Genomic DNA, 19,536 nt, shown 5'->3' with positions numbered 1-19,536 from the left:
ACACTACACTTCCCGCGACAAGCAACATTAGTTACATTGAAATTAAGAGTTTTAAATAAGAAAGAGCTATGTATAGAGTTCCCGCTTATGTAAAACACGCATTGCAACGAATTTGTCCATAATTATGATTTTATGTTTATTGGAGTTAGCATAGCACATGTATCAGTCGAACACGTGCTTACTCGGTGTTTATGTAAACTGTCAATTTCATTGGATCTTATATTTATGAAATACCTGTTCTACAGGTATTCGATTGAATCATTTGACCGAGTTTTCCTTTCTAAAGAAATGGGCGTGTCTAAAGATAGCTCAAAACGTTCCATCCAAACAGAAACTTTACCACTTCAATGCGCTTCATTGTAATAATTGCATCGATCGAACACTGCCACGAAACCAACGTTTGAGCTGAAAGGTTTTGGTAAGAAAGCATCTATATTGGTCCCCCTTATTCCGCATACTCCGATAGACCGTTCTAAATATACCAGGCCTTTCTGGAATTTCCATCCACATCCATCCCTAGCTTTGGAAGTCACAGGAAGCTGAAATACATGAGCATGTTGATTACCCTACTGTATCATGGTAAAATTGCAAGTTTTCATCAACTTTTCACATTTTGTGGAAGTTTTATAGATATGAACATGATGTGTTTGTGAAACACCGATGTCCCCTTATGACAGCCTATGGCGAGGGTTGAATTCTCTCAAATACATTACAAACTCCAAAGATCAAGGTCAAAAGTGTTGGCACCCAAAGGAAGGTCTTGTTATACAAGGAATGCACTTGTGAAATACGAAAGTCCTAGTTCTAACTGCTCAAAAGTTAGGACCAATTAAGGTTAAAGTTTTTTAAAAGTGGACCAAACTCTTAGTCAAGGTCAAAAATATTTATACCAGCTGAAAGGTCTTGTCACAATGAATGCACATGTGAAAGATGAAAGCCCTAGCTCCAACTCTTTAAAAGTTATGGCCAAGGTTGAAGTGGGGTATTTTTGGTAAAAGTAGGTCAAACTTCATAGGTCAAGGTCAAAGGTAAAGAACGAGGGCGCTTTTGATTGGCATTCGGCAGGAATCTGGGCGTACTCAGCCAACCAAATCATGGACATTTAAACCATAAATGTTTCGTAGAAATGATTCCTGCAGATCACACGCCAAATGCGCCCATCTTCTTTGATTGTACTCAGGTAAAGGTCTTGTCACAAGGAATACACCTGTGAAATATGAAAGCCATAGCCCCATCCACTCAATATAGTTATGGGCTAGGTTAAAGTTGACTGACAGATAGCTAGACAAACAGACAGACGGGACAAAAACAGTATACCCCCGGCATAACAATCCTCATGTCATATCTACAAGATTGTGACAGTTGATAACCGTTTAAATAGTAAACGTCTTACCACTGTCGTCAGTGTGAGTACCTCCACCATATCTGGCCACACAATATTAAACTTATACCCACAAAACCAATTACGGGGTAACAAATCAAAATGACAGTGTAAACAGCAATTAATCAAGTCTAATGTCTTTTTGGCTCGCATTTTCACATAAATTGGTTTCTGCAATTAAAACTTTCACTCATATATTGTTAGCTCAAATGAGCTGATCATGAAGGCTCAAGAGACTTTTCTGATCGTATGTCCGTTGTCTGTTGCCCTTTTTTTTATTTCCATCTTATTTTCCAGAGCCACTGAACCAATTTCAACCAAACTTGGCACAGAGAATCCTTAGGTAAAGGGAATTCAGGTTTGTTTCAATGAAGGGCCGCATTCCTTCATTGGAAATTAAAAATAGGGAAAATATGATGGGGTAATTTAAAAATCTTCTCAAGACCCGCTTGGCCAGAAAAAGAAAGATACATGTATGAGAGCTTTCTGGGAAGTGCAGATCGACTCAAGTTTGTTTAAATAATAACCCCCAGGGACCATTTTATGCTATCAAGTTTTACACAAGAACACATTGGGAAAATACTTGATATAATTCTTCTTCTCGAGAAGAGAAAAGTCATGGTTACACTGTAATTATATTATTTTGTTAGGAAGCACGCTCAAGTAGTGTAGAATCACTTTTGTTCAAATTATGACCTCCGTGGATAGGGTAAAGTTACTATGGACGATCAAAATTTTACATATGAAAAATATGTAATCAACAGCAAAGGCATAAATACTCATATTTGAATGGAAGCACGCCCAGGAAGTGTAGATTCAGATTTTTTCAGATTTTTTCAAATCATGACCCCCCAGATAGGGTGGGGCCGATTTCTTTCTTCATTTTTTAGAAAAACAAAGTTGTGATGTCATAAGTCATATTTGTATGGAAGCATCATCAGGTTTATGTAGATTCTAAGACTGGGGTAGGTTGGGTCCACAAAATAAATTTAATTCAACATAGAGAAATTTCTGCTGAAGAAGATCAGAAAGGCAACATAGTTACTTAACTGAGCATTGTGGTCCATAGGCCTCTTGAACATTTTTTTTCCATTTCTATCGCCACGTGTATTTTTTCTGCTTTTTGAAATTCGCCCGCGTGGCGCAGTCTGCTCTAGAGTCGCGAAGTAAGGAGTCGATCCTCACGTCGCGGGAACAGGCACTTGTTTCGGAAGTAAATTTTTATTCTATAGTAATAATAATAATTTCCATCGGCGGGCAGAGTTTTGACGCTGTTAATAGAGATAAATGAATACAAAGATATGCATGCCATATACATGTATGTGTAAAGTATTTGTTTATATTACGTAATTAAAGTGTCCGCAGAGCGGCAGCTCCCCGGTAGCTGCTGTGTATTGGCAGCTCCACCGGAGCTGCCCCTCACATGTATATATAGGGCGTGCACGCACGCGTACTGGGAGACAGGGGGTTAGATAGGAGAGATAGAGATAGTCAGTGATAGACAGAGTTTAAGTGGATTAACGATTTGTGAAATTATATTTTGGATTACTTGTACATAATGTGATTGTGATTATTTATTAAAACATGTAATAAACTTGTAAACTTATAACTGGAATTTTTATTACGCTACCAAAGGAGGAATTTAATTAATTCTAAGGAGGATCTTAAAATAGCAAAAAGGACCGCACGCTCGGTCCCGCTACAACTGGTGGCAGCGGTGGGATGTTATTCATGTTATTCCTGAGTTAAAAAACGGATTTAATTTCCATTGGATTATTATTATATTCTTCTCCGTGATTGTGACAATGTGTTTGGATTAATACTTTTTATCAAGTGATTCAAATGGATGTTTGTGAGTTTTATCGTTCTTATTCTCGGAGATTTACAGTGTGAAATTATTTGGATTATTCTCAAATGAAAATGTGTGCCGTGATATTGGATATAAGAGTGAATTAAAACGTACATTTTAAAATGAGTGCTCAGGAAAATTCCCGAAGATTTGTGAATGTGTACGATATAGATGACAGCGGAAATTATATTTTACTGGGAAGGATAGACGTCGCATTGCGTAAAGAGTGTCCTAACTGTTTTGTGATGTTTAATAAGAAAAACAATTTGTGTTTCATTCAAAATTCAAATGGAAATGTGTTGAGCCGATATTACAAATGCCCAGCATGTGGATGCAGAATTAAAACATACGATTGTTAAAACACAAAAATGAGTGGAGATCGGACAACTTATACACCGAGAAGTATGGAGCTTACGCAGGGAAACGAGACTGAAACACCTAGATTTCAGAGGAGCACACGCAGATCTCTTCTTAACAGTTTTAATGAAAGTGAAGATAGTCCACCAGCTAGGGAAAGAGCGACAGGACCGGAACCAGTTTGCACCAGTACACCGAATGATGAGGAAAACGAAGACGGACAAAACTTGAGATTAGAACAGGAATCTGAAACGTGGAACAGATTTATTTGTCTTTGGACCATTATATTATTTCTAGGATGTGTAGGTGCTTATTTGTTCTATCAGCATTTCCCGGGGTATATGCTCCTGTGTTTGACGAAGGAATTTATGTTTTCTGCAGCCTTAGGACTATTGTGCGTTATTCTAGTTACTGTGATTATAAAGCTATGGAGTAGAACTCCGAGTAGAGAATACCAGTACACACCGGCTCGCATCCGACCTCAGCAGCACGTCCGATTTCCCCAGGAACAAACAGCTAGTCCAGTTCTACCTATCAGGAGACGACAAGGTTCTCCAACAGAACGGAATCTGTCGAGTTCTAATACTACTAGTAATCCAGGCTATCAAATACCTGTAAAGAGGACGTTCAAAGGCGATGGGGAGGATATATGGGCAGAATATATAAGATATTTTGAAAATGTGATGTCCATAAACGATTGGAACGACGATAAGGCACGTAAAATATTCTTTACAGCATTGCGTGGACAAGCAGAAACGTTTGCCTATGGTCTTCCTGCAGATACTCAGAACAACTGGGCGGATCTTAAATGTGCTATGGAGAATCGGTTTGGTCATAGAGCAATGAAAGAAAGTTATATTGCGGAAGCCAAAATGCGGAGGAAGAGAGCTAATGAAACTTTTCGAGACTTTGGACAGGCGATTGAGGATTTATACAGGAAAGCTTACCCTGACAACCGGGATTTTGTACAAGAGAGTAGTATGAAAACCTTTTTAGATAACTGTAGCCATGAGAACGAATTTCGTTTTGCTGTAAAACGAATACGGCCTAAAACTTTGCAGGAAGCTATTACAGCGGCAATGCAAGAAGAATGCATTCGCCTGGGAGAGAATAACAGGGATTTGAATGTCAAATTTAATAGACGAGCTGTGTATGCTGTCAACGAACCCCTTGAGTCATTGGACACAAATTCCAAGAGAAAGTGGAATGAACGACAAAAGCCTAATAACCAGGACAAGCGTCAGCAGAAGAGATGTTTCACTTGCAATTCAACAGACCATCTTTCCTTCAACTGTCCAAGAAATAAGGAGGGCAATAAAACCCATTTTAGATCTACCCTAAAGCAAGACAGTAGGCGGTCGTTAAACCGCCTAGGACCGAGGCAGTAGGCCGTGCGCCGGTCAAAAATCCTGAAAGGCCTAGTACATCAATGAATTGTGATCTCTCCTTGGATTTGGCAGTGGAAGTTTGTAAAAGAGCGCAAAAGAAACACAGTAGTGTTATTCAGGCGGAGAATTCTGGAGAATTGCAGCTTAACAAAGCTGACCAAGTTTCCAAGTCAACAAGTGTATGTAGTAATTCCATTTGTGTTGATGTTAGTAGTGAAAATTTAGAATTTGTTAGTGAGATACGGATTCCAGGAAAAAGTGGATTTCATGTTGAAGGAATGATTCAGGGAGCAAATGTCATTTGGAAAGTAGATACAGGTGCGAGAAGATCATTTATAACAGAGGAAACCTATTACAACATCTTTCCGGAAAATAGGCCCGTACTAGAACGAGTAAGGACAAAGTTCCTAGCAGCCGACGGACAAACAATAAAAACCATAGGAACCGCTAAAATGATTTTAACACTAGGAAATGTAGACATAGAACAGCGAATATTTGTGGGTGGAGTTAAGAAAAATTTGTTGGGAGAAGACTTTTACATGAGATATAAATGTGTTTGGGATCATGACACCAATGAACTCTTAATGAAGTGTGACCACGGAAATGGAAAACGAACTAACTATATTTGTTGCACAGAGACCGTAGAAATTCCAGGAAACCACGAAGCAATTATACCATCCAGGCTTACGTATGAGGAACAAATAAATGGATTACCACTACCAGTTCAAAATTTCGTACAATCTCAGAAAGTGGCAGTCGCAAAATCGCTAATGAATGCGGAAACATGTGCTGTGTTTTTACGTGTGTTTAATTCCGGAGAAAAACCAATTTCGATCAAGAGGGGTACATTAATGGCATTATTCATACCAGTGGAGTATGTGAGTGAACCAATTGATATGTGTAATGATGAGATTAGCACTGTTACTGAAAACAGCGAGCTATCGCAACATTTAAAGGCCGTCTATGAGGACGGATGTGAACATTTGACTACGGAGGAGTCAAAGAAATTCAAGGAATTCCTTATTCGGAGAGACAGTGTGTTTGCTAACCCCGAATGTAAAATGGAACGGGTTGCAGTTGGAGAGCATCATATTAAGCTAATGGACGAGGAGCCATTCAAAGAAGCACCAAGACGAGTGCCAATTTTTAAAAGAGAGATTTTAGATGCTGAGATACAAAAATTAGAGAAGCAGGGCCTGGTAGAAAAATCAAGCAGTCCATGGTCCTCGCAACTAGTACTAGTTAAGAAGAAAGATGGAAGCTGGCGTGTATGTGTAGATTACCGCCGTCTTAATGCAGTAACGGTCAAATATGCCTACCCCATTCCTAGAATAGAGGATGATCTGGATTCCCTCGCGGGATCTAAATGGTTTTCAACACTGGATTTAAATATGGCTTATCACCAGGTACCTATGGCAGAACAGGATAAGCAGAAAACAGCTTTTGCGACACCCAGAGGAGGATTGTTTCAATACACTGTAATGCCGTTCGGTTTATGCAATGCACCAGCCACATTTCAACGAATCATAGAAAAGACGTTGAGAGGATTACAGTGGAAAGTAGCAGTGTTATACTTAGATGACATTGTAGTGTACGGAAGGAATTTTGAAGAACATATAGCCAATCTTGAACAAGTTTTTGATCGACTGGCTGAAATGAATTTAAAAGTAAAAGCTAAAAAGTGTTCGTTTTTCAAACCGGAAGTTAAATTCCTTGGACATGTCGTCTCAGCGAACGGAATAAAAACGGATCCTGTAAAAACAGAAGCAATCAGAAATGCTGCAAGACCAACAAATGTGAGCGAGTTAAGAAGTTTTCTAGGAATAGTGTCCTATTATAGGAAATTCATTAAAGATTTTGCAAAAATAGCAAGGTGCTTGCATGCTCTAACAAGCAAAGAAACAAAATGGGAATGGACAGATGAATGTGATCATGCGTTTCATACACTGAAAGAAAAACTTGTGAGTGCTCCGATTCTTGGATATCCCGATCCAAATGCCGGTCATTTTATTCTTGATACAGACGCAAGTAACAGTGCTATTGGTTGTGTGTTATCCCAAGTTCAGGAACACAGTGAAAAAGTGATAGCTTACGGAAGTCGTGCGTTAACTACAGCGGAGAGAAATTATTGTGTTACACGTAAAGAAATGCTCGCCGTAGTTTATTTCATGAAATACTTTAAACATTACCTGTTGGGAAAGGAATTCGTGTTACGCACAGATCATGGATCTCTCACTTGGTTACACAGATTCAAAGAGCCAGACGGACAGATATGCAGATGGCTACAGCAAATAGGACCGTTTGATTTTAAAATTGTTCATCGTGCAGGGAAACGACATTCTAATGCAGACGGTTTATCTAGAATCACTGTAACTTCGGATGAGACAGTGTGCAGACAATGCAAAAGAAAATTAGATGACGAATACGACGGAGCTCCGGAAAGTCACATTAATGATTTGCGTAAGCACCAGTGTGAGACAGATTTGTGTATTGACCAAGCTATATGTGATATTCATTGTTTGTTTAACACAAATGAAAGTGAAAACAATCAGGCAACTGGAAGAGGACGAACAGAAAATAGACCAAGACGAGCTAAGCCGCAACCTGAGCCCGATGTAGACTTAACATATTCTGGACTTCGAAAAAGTCAGATGGAGGACAAAGTTATCGGATTTCTTCTAAGTTGGATTGAAAAATATGGGAGCAAAGACAAGCCTAAATTCGACACTTTATTTCATATGCCCCCTGAGAGTTGATTCTGGTATGGACGATGGGAATTACTCACCATACATGAGGGCGTGTTGTGTATCAAGTGGATACAGGATGATACAATACGTTTACGGATCTGTACACCTAAATCACTGAGAAATGCATTGTTGTGGCATTTCCATGATTCGCCTATTTCTGGACATCAGGGAATTCTAAGAACCAAGAAAAGAGCGGATTTAAGTTCATATTATTGGCCTAACTTTCATCGTGATATCAGTGACTATGTCAAATCGTGTCATATTTGTGAGGAAAAGAAAAATCCACAGAAAAAGAAGAGGCATTTCATGAAAAGCTATGTAGCAGGTGGACGATTTGAGAGGATAGCAGCTGATTTAGCAGGACCATTTCCCAAGTCTGAAAACGGAAATATGTATATTTTAGTAGTGGCGGATTATTTCTTAAAATACACAGAAATTTATCCAATACCTAACATGGAGGCCGAAACAGTAGCGGACGCTATATTTCGGGGATGGATAAAACGTTACGGATGTCCATTAGAAATTCATACGGATCAGGGAAGTCAATTCGAGAGCCAGTTATTTTCCCAACTCTGTGAAATAATGTGTATCTCAAAAACTCGAACAACAGCCTTCCATCCAAGATCAGACGGGATGGTAGAGAGACTCAATCGAACAATCAAAGAAATGTTATCAAAGTTCGTGAACTTACCGCAAACAAACTGGGATAAATACATAGATGCTGTAAGTATGGCGTACAACACTTCGGTACACGAAACCACAGGAATAACGCCATTTCGTATGATATTTGGATGTGAAATGACAATTCCAGTGTCTGTGTTATGTGATTTTAGTGATTTTCAAAATGAGGATATAAAGTGTTATACGGATTATGTGACAAAATTGTGTGAAAGTCTGGAAAAAGCGCATGATTTAGCCAGGGAGACAACGCGATCTTCCATAGAAACGCAAAGAAAACAATATAACAAGAACATTATTGGGAGAATTATGAAGTGGGCGACGTGGTACGACTTTACCAACCTAAACAGAAGAAAGGAACAAAAATGAAACTGTCCCGAAATTGGACTGGCCCTTGGGTTGTTCTGAAACGCTTAAGTAATATCCTATTTCAAATTCAGCACTCAAAAACGTCAAAACCAAAGATTGTGCATGCGGACAATTTAAAACCATTTCGCACAAGAAAAACAATACAACGCAATTTAGAGAAATTAGTGAATCAAACTGTGAAAATCACTAAAGATCAAGTGATTGAAGAACCTAATAATATCCCTGTGCCGAAACAAAAGGATTCTAATGCGGAGGACTCCAAGAAATCGCCAAAACCGAAAAAACAAAGTTCAAAGGACGCCGCCGACAGTGAACACGCTACAGCAGGGGAAGACCGCGACAGAAGTCAGACGTGCAATACCCGAACTCCAGACAGACACTCGACGCGGACCAGGGGCGGGCGCCTTATAAAAGTGCCGCGCCGATTCAGAGACTGACCATACCGTTTTTGGATTTAGAAGAATACAGATGCTATGTGATATATGTGGACAAGTTTTTAAGAATAGAAAAACACTTAAACAACATTGTAAGGAAATTCATAGTGAATATGTAAATATTTCACTGTGACTTTTGTGGAAGACCATTTTCCAGGAAATTTAATTTAAAGAAACATTTGAAACGTGTGCATGGGCAAAGTGAACTGACAATGGCGAGTAGTAGACAATTAAACAGAGAAGATCTGAAGGAAAATCAGAAAGCAGTGTATGTTCCGTTATATGAAGATATTTCGTCTGACGAGGAATCGTTTGATGTCGCTACAAATGTCCAACCACAGCCGGTGTATGCGCCCGAACTTGAGGACATTTCATCAGATGAGGAAATCATTGAAAAGCAGCCGACAGAGGACGAATCCTTGGAAATTATAAGTGTAAGTTCAGATCTGATGGAGGAATTGCTGGCCGAGAACGGATTACGCAATGACTTTGTGGATGACCTACTACGCGAGGACACACCAGAAGTAGAAGGAAGTGACCAGGGTGACGATTTATTTCGCGAGGACACACCAGAAGTAGAAGGAAGTGACGATTTCTTACGCGAGGACGCACCAGATGCTGAAGAACTTAGTGAAAGTGAGAACATACATTCCATAAACAATAGCGAGCCTTGTGTTAGTGCCGAAAACGTTAATCCAGTGACAATTACTCATTCGATTGGAATATCATTAACGCGAACAACTACCGTTATGCCAAATGGAAATACTGAAATCGAGAGACAAACAAATGTGTGTTTTAGTGAGAATTTAGACCCGAGTACCATTGATATGGAAGGACTTGTTCGTGACATGTTGTGTGAAATTCCTATTCATTTCCAGTGCCACCCACGGGCACTGGAAGTTAATGTAAATAAATAGTATGTGCATGTATAAAAAAGAAGGGTAGGACACTCTTTTTGAGGCAAATTCGGGTTTGGGGTATTGTGGGCCTTCCTCAGAAGACTTGACGCGATTAATCCTTCACATATAACTTACTTTCAATATATATACCGTTTCGTTCCGCTCCAGTGCCGTTCCTTAGAAGAAAAAGATGTTTTTATACCTCCAAGTGGCTAAGAATTTCGCTATGCTGCCTTACTTCCGCTTTATCCGCACTGAATAAAAAGGTAAATTTTGATTGGTCAATGTTTACATATTTGAATCAATCTCCCATGCAGAGTTGTCGTTCGTTTCTCTCTCATGACTGTATGAGCCGATGGTAGAGAATGTATTTGAATATGCCGCTTCATGTCTATCCATCTGCCATCTAGTGACGGGAAAAAAGTATTAAATTTTATTTTATTATTGACTAATCAGAACTTACCTTTTTATTCAGTGCGGATAAAGCGGAAGTAAGGCAGCATAGCGAAATTCTTAGCCACTTGGAGGTATAAAAACATCTTTTTCTTCTAAGGAACGGCACTGGCGCGGAACGAAACGGTATATATATTGAAAATAAGTTATATGTGAAGGATTAATCGCGTCAAGTCTTCAGAGAAAGGCTCACAATACCCCAAACCCGAATTTGCCTCAAAAAGAGTGTCCTACCCTTCTTTTTTTATACATGCACATACTATTTATTATGTTCCCCAAACGGAGTTTGGGAACATATTGTTTTTACTCTGTTTCTTATTATTATTATTAGGGTCTTCCGTCTCCAGCGGAAGACCCTTCTATTATTCTATTGTTTCTTTTTCACTTTTATTAAGTCTTCCGTTCACAACGGAAGACTTATAGTGATTGTATTGTTTCTTTTTATTATTATTATTATTATTATTATTATTCCTCCCAAATTTTGTGAGCGCGATTACTCAGAGATGGCTGGATAGATTTTCACAATTTTTCTCATGTTAGTTGGTTGATATATGAAGTTTATATAAAATTCCGTTTTTTGAAAAATTCACTTCCGGTCCGAAGTTATGGCCGATTTTCGAATTTTAAAATGACCTTTTGTCCGGCATTTTTCTCGGAAACGGTTTGAGGTAAAGATATGAAATTTACAGGAGTATTAGATCATGATATTCTATTTGTTTTGAAGTTGTTTTCGTGTGTTTCCAGTACTTCCTGTCCGAACCGGAAGTGAATTTGTTTTTGGTCATTTTTTTATTTTTTTGTTTTTAGATATTTTTTAAAGATATTCTTATGTAAAACAGAGATTATTCTACGAATACTAAATATAATTTGTTTTTAAATCAGATTCCGCATTTTGTATATTTTCGGTACAGTAATTTTCTCTATTTACGTAGTGTCTATGAGGTGGGCGAAGAAAGATAACTCTGACTTGTGAATGAGAATAGAACTTTCGAGATAAAGGCGGAAATAGTATTGATGGCTTCAGAGACATATACACTCTCCAGATCAACATAATTTCATCTTTTGCATGCTACTTAATTCAGTATATGTAAAGTTTAAATTTGACTGTGTAGTGTTAGTCTGTATATTGAAAGTTATTTATTTACAAATTTATATGTAAAAAAAAAAATATCCGTTCTGTGTCAACTAAGCACTTTGAAGAAAATAATATTGTACGCAGTATATATTACAGCGACGTATATACAAATTATTCTACAAAAATACTAAATATATTATTCATTCAATCGGATTCTTCATTTTGGAGATTTAAGATACCGTCAATAAATTCATTTTCTCCATTTACGTAGTGACAATAAGCAAAGATAGATAACTCTAGACCTGACATGTAAGTGGGAAAAGAACTTTCGAGAAAAAGGCGGGGGTAGTATTCATGACGTTGCAGACGTCTAGACCTACACATTCCACATAAAAAAAAAATATTTAGACTTTGAGTTTCCATATCCACTTCTACATGTAAGATTACGTTGGTTACCGCATTCAGTATATGTATAGTTTAAAGTTGACAGTGTAGTGTAAGTCTGTAATGGCAGTTATGATTTTACGCATGAATATATATATAAAAAGTATTCTTAATTCATTCTCTGATTTGAATGCGAAATTATCCCGGAATCCGAGTTTTATTTTCGATTCTAAAATAGTACATGTACTAAAAAGGGAACTGAGCGATAGAAGAGTAATGCAATACCATTGTAAAGCCTTTAGAAATAGATATCTGCCACTTTAAGGAAAGAAATCCAATCTATAGATTATTTTTGGTTATAACATGTATATTTCATTGATAAAAAGTCGTTGTTAATTTATTATACATGATCTATGCTTCTATATACCCGAGAAGTTATAAAAGATGAGAAAAAGCGATTTTTGGATTTTTGTGAAATACTAGTACTAAAAGGGGTAACATTATGTGAAAACGCGTTTCTGTACATGTGTGAAATAATAATATGCTACGCTAAAAAACATGATACAAAAACATCTGCAAAGGTCTGTTGATATGTTGGATAAAGTAAACACAATTTTATGCAATGCTATATAATTATATGTATGTACGTATGCAACCTTACGTATTTTCCTTATAATTCATAAAACATAAAATTACTGAGTATGTAATTCTTTTGAAGCCCGCCCCCCTCTTGATTTATATACGGGGACATTCTTGCAACTATAGGCATTTGAATTAGAAATTCGTTATACAATTAAATCTGGAACATTTGGTTATAATTACCATTAACATGTATACAGGATTTCATATTCTATGTATAGGTTACATCATAGAAGCCGAGTAGTATTGATTATATCGTTTTCATGGGGCGTGGAAATCGAGGGCGCGGAGCGCCCGAGATTTCCACGCCCCATGTAAACGATATAACCAATAGTACGAGGCATCTATGATGTAAGCAACTTGTCGCATGTCTGATGACGTAAATTTCATTGAGAGTGTCAAAATTCAATAAAAAGAATATTCAGGTGTGTCTTGAACTTAAGATTTATTTCAAGCTAGCTCTCCAACATGTCAGGAGTTTTTAGTGAATTCGACTTTGACTTTTTAACTGGGTTGGAAGATTTTGATGATTTATTTTTTAGCCAGGCTCTCGACAAATATGAAATCACATAAACAAATATCAAGGAGTTGAACGCTATAAAGTCTGGATATTTTACCGTAACTTTCAAAATGTATTGATCTTTTGAGCGACTGGGAACTTTCAACTGAGTTAAATACATGTACCGGGTATTTTAATTTAGTTAAAGGTTAAGAAATAGCTAAACATGTTCATTTTAAATTTCTGTAGTTTTGAACTTGTGAAATAAAATCAGTTTTTTTTTGCTCATGACCTGATTTCTGCCTCCTGCAGTGATATATGAAGGGGCGTGGAAAGTATTATCGCATATGTGATATGGGATATATCACCACAGAAAGATCAATGAAAATCACCGCAGATATGCGACAATATAGTAGATTTTTCATTATGCAAGATACTGAAATTTACGTCTGAGAGAGAGAGAGAGAGAGAGAGAGAGAGAGAGAGAGATTCCCTTTTAATCCCAATTATCCTATCCATTTACATAGAAAAAATCAGTTCTATATCAGTTGTACCCCTTCTTTATTAAATATTTTCTGATTTCATAGTCCATCACAGTCACTCTCTGTATATTTTTCTGCTTAAGATGTACCAGTCGAAGTGCACCTGTCAATCAAAATCATCGGACGCTGTATGCATTGCAATAAAGTTCGAGATGATCTTTATTAAGTATGATCTTTAAGTAAATCTGATGCAACAAATTTGTGAAAAGAAAAATAAAATAAAAACATGGCTAGAGTTCTATCCGTATTATGGACTTTAATTGTGGCACGTGAAAACCGGTCCTTCAGATGAGATCGTTTAAATCGAGGTCCCGTGTGTCAAATGGTACGTACTGGCTCAAAAAGATTCCTCACTGCTCAATGGCGATGGGACAACATTTTGCAGTCTCCACCGGCGAGTGGAGGCTTCTCCATGTGAAAAATTCTCGAGAGGGACGTTAAACAACATATAATCAATTAATCGATTGCTGAATAATTCCCGTAATTGAATAATCTTTCTGCTGGCAAATCTCGATATTATTACTTTAAAAATCAACGACTTATGTTTAATGTGGTACTAACTTAGTTCATGACATTTTTATAACACCATCACAATTGTGCCAGAACATAAACACAGTGAAGTTTATGAGAGTACGGTGTTCGTTTGTCTGTTGGTTTGTCTACGATACACGTGTAGCTCTTGTGAGTGCCAAAATGCATCAGAATAAGATTGATCATGAAAATCAAAGTACCTTAAGTACTGAAAGACCTTTTCGTAGGTTTTTTTTTTCTTTCAGAGTACATATGATATCTATGTTTTTGCACAGGAAAAGGCAAATTCTTACAGATTTAGAAGAACGGAAGACTTATTTGTTGCCATGGCAACAAGATTCTAGTTATTATTATTTTTTTCTTTACACATTTTTGTGCAGACGATTTCTCAGAGATGCTTGGGTGGATTGACTTGAAATTTTCAGGAAATATGTATCATTAACTAAACCTTATTCATTTCTTTTATTTTTCGAAAAATCACTTCCGGTCGGAAGTTATCGCCCTTTAATCGAATTTTAGTGACCATTTTGTCCGGACAAAAACTCAAAAACGACAAAAGCTAGAATGTTGTCCTTTTCAGGACTAATAGAAGACATATTGTAGTTTTGCACCATTACTTTCAAATCTTCCGGAAGTGCCTAGTATGGAAGCTCGGTAGGGGTCGAAATCTAGGACACGAATTATGAGTGATTTTTTGAGACACTTTGCATCATATCTCTTAAAGTATAAATATTTTGTGAAAACATACTGAACAATATTTGTGAAGAATGACAAGATCTTTCATATGATATCAAGAAAAAAGTGCTGACTCATCACACTAGGGGCCAAGAGGGGCCAACAGTCTTTAATCGATAACTCTTTATCAGTCAATATTTTGTTATACATTTCTGAAGCAAAAATGTTTATCTCAACATTTTACAACTATATATTATGATTTTAATGTCGTATAATACATGATTAGGGGCCAAAAGGGGCCAGAATGCTAAATCTTTGACGCTTTATATCTCGAAAGGGAAAAATATTTTGATAAGCAATATTGAACAAAAGATGTTCAAAATAATGTTCTAAACAATATGCAACCTTTCATTTTTCGCTAAACGTCCCCATTAAGGAGTTGAAGGGTTGGCCCCTAAATATTTCTTTTGCTAATAGCTCAAAAACGAAAAATAATTTCTGAAAAGTTGTTGAACAAAAAGTGTTCAAAATTATAAGAGCTTTAAGACGAAATCAAGAAAAAGGGGCTGGGCACTCAAATTTGGGGCAAAAAGGGGCCAAAAGTTTTCAATCAATAACTCTTTATCAGTTAATATTTTGTAATACATTACTGTAGCAAAGATGTTTATCTCAACAATCTACAACTATATATTATGATTTTTATGTCGTATGTTACATAATTAGGGGCTACAAGGGGCCGGAATGCTAAATCTTTGACACTTTATATCTCGAAAGGGAAAAATATTTTGATAAGCAATATTGAACAAAAGATGTTCAAAATAATGTTCTAAACAATATGCAACCTTTCATTTTTCGCTAAACGTCCCCGTTAAGGAGTTGAAGGGTTGGCCCCTAAATATTTCTTTTGCAAATAACTCGAAAACGAAAAAGAATCTCTGAATAGTTGTTGAACAAAAATTGTTCAAAATTATAAGAGCTTTAAGACGAAATCAAGAAAAAGGGGCTGGGCACTCAAATTTGGGGCAAAAAGGGGCCAAAAGTTTTCAATCAATAACTCTTTATCAGTTAATATTTTGTAATACATTACTGAAGCAAAGATGTTTATCTCAACAATCTACAACTATATATTATGATTTTTATGTCGTATGTTACATAATTAGGGGCTACAAGGGGCCAGAATGCTAAATCTTTGACACTTTATATCTCGAAAGGGAAAAATATTTTGATAAGCAATATTGAACAAAAGATGTTCAAAATAATGTTCTAAACAATATGCAACCTTTCATTTTTTGCTAAACGTCCCCATTAAGGAGCTGAAGGGTTGGCCCCTAAATATTTATTTTGCTAATAGCTCAAAAACGAAAAAGAATTTCTGAAAAGTTGTTCAACAAAAATGTTTAAAATCTTAAGATCTTTAAGATGAGATCCTGAAAAAGGGGCTGGGCACTCGAATTAGGGGCCAAGAGGGGCCATAATGTTTCAATCGATAACTCTTTATCAGTTAATATTTTGTAATACATTACTGAAGCAAAGATGTTTATCTCAACCATCTACAATTGTGTATTATGATTTTTATGTCGTTTGTAACATAATTAGGGGCCACAAGGGGCCAAGATGCTTAACCTTTGATGCTTTATATCTCGAAAGGCAGAAATATTTTGATAAGCAATATTGAACAAAAGATGTTCAAAATAATGTTCTAAACAATATGCAACCTTTCATTTTTTTGCTAAACGTCCCCATTAAGGAGTTGAAGGGTTGGCCCCTAAATATTTCTTTTGCTAATAGCTCAAAAAACGAAAAGAATTTCTTAACAGTTGTTGAACAAAAAGTAATCAAAATCTTTAGAACTTTAAGATGATATGAAGAAAAAGGGCTGATTCCTAAAATTAAGGGCCGTTAGGGGCCAAAAGCCGATTTTTAAAGTCTTTAATGTTCAATGTCTTTTTACACACACAGATTGTGGTAAATCATTATTTTTGAATGAAAATCTCAATCAAAATCTTTTCTCATCTTATTAAGAATTGGACGGAAGACCCACTCGTTGCTCGCAACGAGATCGTATCTAGTTTTTTTTCTTATTTGTTCTCCGGTACTTTTTTTGTCCGCGAGTGTTCTCAGAAACTGTTCACCCAACTGAGCTAAAACCTTTTTAGGGTTAATAGGTGTGTAGTGTAGGTGTGCGGAACGAAGGTCATTTTGCGCGCATACGCATGCACGTGCGGGCGCGTGAAATGAGTGAAATGACTGATATATTTAATATAGTCATAACTTTTAAATTTTTTGATGAAATGCTTTGAAACTCATTATAAAAGGATATATTAGTAGTGTAAATAAAATGACACTGTCAAATTAGCACGAACTCACGCGCATGCACGTGCGCTTTGTTCTGATTGGCTGAAACAAAAACCTCAATATCTTTTCTGTTTTTTCACAAAATGATATGAAATTTAAAACATAGGCAAACTTTAGGATGTCCTACAAAATGAGATATAACAATTGTCATGAAAACACGCGCATGCACGTGCGCTGCTATCTGATTGGCTTAAATTTTAAATGGCTATAACTTCCTTGTTTTGCAACCAAATAAGATGGGAGTTAAAACATAGACAGACACAATGGACTTCTACAAGATGGTATGGTCATCATACACATGCATGCACGTGCGTGCACATGCGCTTTGCTCTGATTGGCTGAAACAAAAATCTCAATATCTTTTTCGATTTTTGACGAAATGCTATGAAATTTTAAACATAGGCATGCGTTACGATATCCTACAATATGATATATAACAATTTTCATAAATACATGCGCAAGCACGTGCGCTGCAAACTGATTGGCTTAAACTTTAAATGGCTGTAACTCCTTTGTTTTTCAACCAAACAGGATGGGATTTGAACCATAAGCAGACATAATAAACTCCTACAAGAAGGTGTAGTCATCATGCACATGTATGCACGTGCATGCACGTGAAATTAGTAAAATTAAAAATACATTTGAATGAGCGTATTTTCTAAATGCTTTTGGATTAAATGCTTCAATATTTAGTGAATCAAGATTTCTAAATAGTGTAGACAAGATGATATCGTCATTACGCATACGCATTCATATGCGCACGCGTGCTATGCTAAAATTTGAATATACTTGGTATCCTTCTGGAAAAACGTTGTTAAAGTCTTCAATGCATATAGTTTGCCTTATTTAATGAAGCTTACAGGGAATGTGGCACAAAAAGGGAGTTGGGGAGCGTTTGGGGAACATCTGTAACGGTTCCCGTTACAATTAGCACTAGTTTACATTAACTTCCAGTGCCCGTGGTGCCACCGAGACCGAAACGTCTACGGAGATTTCAACCAGTGACTGTTGATTATTTAAAACTTGAACTTTTTAACAGTTAATTAGACTAATTTCTTGATTCTTAACTGTATGTAAATATTTATTTTGTATGATACTATGTTTATATTGTTTCGATAATTTATTTTGAACGGGGTCAAAATCTTAGCCGGGGGGAGATGTAATTATAAAGTATTTGTTTATATTATGAAATCGACTGCAGAGCGGCAGCTCCCCGGTAGCTGCTGTGTATTGGCAGCTCCACCGGAGCTGCCCCTCACATATATATATAGGGCGTGCAAGCACGCGTATTGGGAGACAGGTGTAGATAGGAGAGATAGAGACAGTCAGTGATAGACAGAGTTTAAGTGGATTAACGATTTGTGAAATTATATTTTGGATTACTTGTACATAATGTGATTGTGATTACTTATTAAAACATGTAATAAACTTGTAAACTTATAACTGGAATTTTTATTACGCTACCAAAGGAGGAATTTAATTAATTTTAAGGAGGATCTTAAAATAGCAAAAAGGACCGCACGCTCGGTCCCGCTACATATGGTTGTATAGATAAATTATCATAGAAGACAATGGTAAATTAAAAAAGTTTGCCAGTGATTTCATCTGAAAGTGTAAATGGGTGCGTTTCTGAGAAAGAGGTACTGAGTGTAATTCGGAGTTAGATACCTGATGTTATTATTATACTATGGGTTAAAAATTTATTTCCGAAACAAGTGCCTGTGGTCGCGGGTTCAAACCTCACTGGAGGACGTGGAGACCGGTCCTCCGGATGAGACCGTCGCCGTTCAAACCGAGGTCCCGTGTCGCTGTACTTAGGTGCTGGCATGGAAAAGACCCCTCACTGCTCAATGACCCTAAGTGCTGAGCATAGGACAAAACCACAGGCACTTGTTTCAGCAAAAACAGAGCGAGCTGCGGTGAGATTGTACAGCATGAGGAAACATAAATTACATGTACTAGAAGGTCAAACCCCACTTTCTGTGTCTTCCTACAAGCTGTGGATAGTTGGTTATCCCTTTAGCTCCATTGGTAGAGCACTGAACTGGCGTGTCAGAGGCTCAGGGTTCAATTCCAGTCGTAGGGACATAAATGTCTCTTTTACAATTTGTAATCAATTCTGTTTTTTTCAACCATCAGAATTAACTGTAAATGCTCTACTCATGAAGGCCAATCTGTTGTCAGATTGGAGATTAAGTATTTGTGCTATGACAATAAAATGCAGTTTATTATCCTGGACATACTCTTTAATGAAAATTAAAGAAATAAAAAAATGATAAGC

Source organism: Saccostrea cucullata, unplaced genomic scaffold, assembly GCF_032062105.1.
Source record: "Saccostrea cucullata isolate Sc308-1 unplaced genomic scaffold, CSIRO_AGI_Scuc_v1 ctg4475, whole genome shotgun sequence".
NCBI classification, from domain to species: Eukaryota; Metazoa; Mollusca; class Bivalvia; order Ostreida; family Ostreidae; genus Saccostrea; species Saccostrea cuccullata.
The sequence above is the reverse complement of the archived record's forward strand: the minus strand, read 5'-3'. Positions refer to the sequence as shown.